Source organism: Enhydra lutris, unplaced genomic scaffold, assembly GCF_002288905.1.
Source record: "Enhydra lutris kenyoni isolate GAN:26980312 unplaced genomic scaffold, ASM228890v2 scaffoldscaffold18, whole genome shotgun sequence".
NCBI lineage: Eukaryota > Metazoa > Chordata > Mammalia > Carnivora > Mustelidae > Enhydra > Enhydra lutris.
In genome coordinates, this window is record NW_019154102.1 from 10,975,243 (window position 1) to 10,979,324 (window position 4,082).

The following is a 4,082-nucleotide window of genomic DNA, read 5'->3' on the forward strand; positions in this document are numbered from 1 at the left end:
ACAGTTATCAGAAAGACAAATATTGTAAGATTCCACTTATATGATGTAGCCAAAATACTCAGATTCATGGAAGCAGAGAACAGAATGATGGCTGTCATGGTCCAGGGATAGGAGAAAATGGGGAAGTATTCAATGGGTATAAAGCACAATTAGATACCACCTTACTCCAGTTAGAATGGCTAAAATTAACAAGACAGGAAACAACAAATGTTGGGGAGGATGTAGAGAAAGGGGAACCCTCTTACACTGTTGGTGGGAATGCAAGCTGGTACAGCCACTCTGAAAAATAGTAAGGAGGTTCCTCAACAAGTTAAAAATAGAGCTACCCTACAATCTAGCAATTGCACTACTAGCATTTACCTCAAAGATACATATGTAGTAAAGAGAAGGGGCACCTGTACCCCAATGTTCACAGCAGCAATGTCCACAATAGCCAAACTGTAGAAGGAGCCAAGAAGTCCTTCAACAGATGAATGGATGAAGAAGTTCAGGCTGTAACTGCCTTCTAGTCTCAGGTGCCTGATCCCTCCCAGGACCCAAGGCCCCAGTGGGGGATGAGGAAGAGTCCAGGTTGAGCCCCAGCTGAGTCATGGGCTCACGCTCTAGTCTCCCAGGCCCGCCGTACCTAAAGAAATGAGTGGTGGATTGGCCCCAAGTAATAGCACAGTGTATGGGGGCGCCTGGGTGGCTCAGTGGGTTAAAGCCTCTGCCTTCAGCTCAGGTCATGATCTCAGGGTCCTGGGATAGAGCTCCACATTGGGCTCTCTGCTCAGCGGGGAGCCTGCTTTCCCCTCTCTCTCTGCCTGCCTCTCTGTCTACTTGTGCTCTCTCTCTCTGTGTCAAATAAATTAAAAAAAAAAAAAAAAAAAGCACAGCGTATGTATCCAACTTGCCCTCTTCCCTGACCAACAATGACTCATACCGGATATTTTCCAAGTATGGCAAATTTAAAGGTTACTATAATGAAAGATAAAGATACCAGGAAGAGTAAAGGGGTTACATTGATTTTATTTTTGGATACTCTGCACAAAACTGTACCAGAGCAATAAAAAACAAACATTTGTTTGTTTGGGGTTTTTTTTGTTTGTAAACAAAATAAAACAAAATAAAAAACAAACATTTGTTTGTTATTTGGTAAAGTGATAAAAGCAAGCATTGCTATCAACAATGGAAGAACAGCTGAGTTCATCTGAAGACGAAACTACTTTGAGAAATCTAAGTGTTATGAATGTGGGGCAAGTGGACACTTAAGTTATGCCTGCCCTAAAAATACTGGAAAACGGGAACCTCCAAAGAAGAAAGAGAAGAAGAAAAAAAAAGAAAATTCCTGAACCAGAAGAAATTGAAGAAGTAGAAGAAAGTGAAGATGAAGGGGAAGATCCTGCTCTTGACAGTCTTAGGCAGGCCATAGCTTTCCAGCAAGCCAAAACTGAAGAACAGAAAAAATGGGAACCTGGTTCAGGGGTCCCTCAACATCAGATGATTCAAGATGCCCAAGGATAAAGAAAAGCACATATTTCAGTGATGAGGAAGAACTGAGTGATTAAAATTGTATTTATTATGTAAATATCATTAAATTTTTTTTAAATCTTGGGGTACCATGTTCAGTTGAAATTAAAGATTATTTTTAGAATTTGAATGTAAAAAACACTTAGTACCAAATAATTTTTTACTATAAAATAGTTCACAGGAAATTGAAAATAATTTTAAGGTATCATGTTTCTATCTTGCCTTAGCAGAGTAACAAAAATGTAGATTTGCTAGTAACCATTAACCTTGAGAACAGTTCATTTGAATTAAAAAGAAATATTAATACTATCATAGTATTGCCATTGTTATCCCGAGAAAAAAGACGAATATATAAAAAAGATGTGTTTGAGAAGTTCATTATAAAAGTTTATTCATGTCAGATTGGTTTATATGAAGACATTTGAAGTAAATTTCATCTTTAAGACAAAAACTTCATGAAGACTGGAAAATGCTGACTGATTTATTGTTATTAAATGTTAATAAAATTTTCAAGAGAATTTTGTTTAAAAATAAAAAGAAGGCATGGTTCATATATACACTGGAAAATTACTCAGCCATCAGAAAGGATGAATACCCACCATTTATATCAACATGGATGGAACTGGAGGGTATTATGCTAAGTGAAATAAGTCATTCAGCAAGAGACAATTATCATACGGTTTCCCTCATATGCAGAATATAAGAAATAGCACAGAGGATCATAGGGGAAAGGAGGGAAACCTTAATGGGAAGAAATCAGAGATGGAGACAAACCATGAGAAACTCTGGACTCTGGGACCCAAACTGAGGGTTGGGGAAAAGGAGGTGGGTGGAGGGATGGGGTAACTGGGTGATGGGCACTAAGGAGGATACATGATGTGATGAGCACTGGGTGTTATACACAACGAATGAATCACTGAACACTACATCAAAAACTAATATGTACTATATGTTGGCTATTGAATTTAAATGAAAAAATAAAAAATAAATTTTCAATTATGCAGGATGAGTAAGTTCTAGAGATTGCCTGCACAACACAGCGCCCATAGCTAACAACACAGTACCATGAACTTACATTTTTGTTAAGAGGGGAGATTTCATGTGAAGGAAGTATTCTTACCATACAAAAGGGGAGGGGACACAAGGAAACATATAGAGGTGATGGATATTTTTATTACCTTTACTGTGGTGTTGGGATAAGTGGTGCTGAAGTGAACACTTGATTGTGGTGATAGTAACATATGTCCAAAGTCATCAAATTGTATATATTAAAGCATGTATAAAGCCATAAGGAATATGGAAGTGGTGATGAGAGGTAGCTTCCCAGATTAGGTGACAGAAGGGGTAACTTCTGTTGCCTCTTGCTCTCCTGGATTGCTCATCTTGGGGCAACTGGCTGCCATGCCAAGAGGACACTCAAGTAGCCTATGTTGGAGAGAACCAGGGTCTCCTAATAACAACCAGCACCGACCTGTCCACCATGTGATTAAGCCACCTTAAATCCTCCAGGCCCCACCCAGACCTCGGATGACTGCCAATATCTTGACTTCACTTGAGTGAGGGACCCCAAATCAGAACCAGCCAGCGAAGAATCTCCTAGATTTCTGACCAACAGAAACTATGAGGTAATAAGGGTTTGTCATTGATTGAGGTCTCTATGTTTTAGTGTAATTTGTTCTGCAGAAGTCGATAACTATTACACACTATTTTATGGTAGCTTTATGTGTAATAGTAAAAAAATCAGAAACAATTTAAATTTCCTTCAATAAGGGTATGGTTGAATAAACTGTAATTAATCCATTTATGAAACATTATGCAACTATTAAATTAACAAGGTAGCTCTATGTAATCTTAAGTAAAAAAAAATCTTTAGGAAGTATTAAATAATAAAATCATCAAACATTATGCATTGTATTATTTTTTATAATAAAATACATTTGGAAATATGTAATTTATATATACACCTATGTACATTTGTCTGTATTTGTATATGCTTTCGGAAACCTCTGGCATAGAGGATTGGCCTGAAGGGAGCAGCCAGGAGATTTCACTTTATACACTTCTATATCCTTGGAATATTTTAATAACAAACATGTTTTATGCATCCATGTTTACTTTTCTAATTTTATTTTAAAAATTAAACTAATGAAAAATAAATGAAGAAGTATTTTCTTCTTTTAAGAGCTTTCATTGTTGATATTAGCTAATTACCTCGAAGTACAAGACAAGAAAATAAGTTAAAGTCAAAATGTACAATTTGCTTTAATAGCTTTGTGGCTACGAAAAGGCAAGTGAAATGACAATTAGTTTTGACTCCAAGCCAGGTTGTTTTATGTCATTCTATGGCCACAGCTTACCTGCCTGTCAAATGGGGTAGGGGATTTGAAGAAGAACCTTGGGAAGGAATAAGAATGACTTGGCCCAAATACACCTACTGATACCTCACAGAGTCCAGAACCCACACCAAATACCAAATGGACTGTGGGTCGATAGTGACATCTTCATGTACAATGGACAGCACATTAAAGAAGCGGATGAAATAGATGTCTACCTGTGGGAGCTATTGATTGGGT

General features: G+C 37.4%; 1 pseudogene; it reads left to right on the plus strand.

Moving 5' to 3' along the window:
* Positions 1-633: 633 nt before the first annotated feature.
* LOC111148171 lies at positions 634-1,547 on the plus strand (annotated as a pseudogene).
* Positions 1,548-4,082: the final 2,535 nt, after the last annotated feature.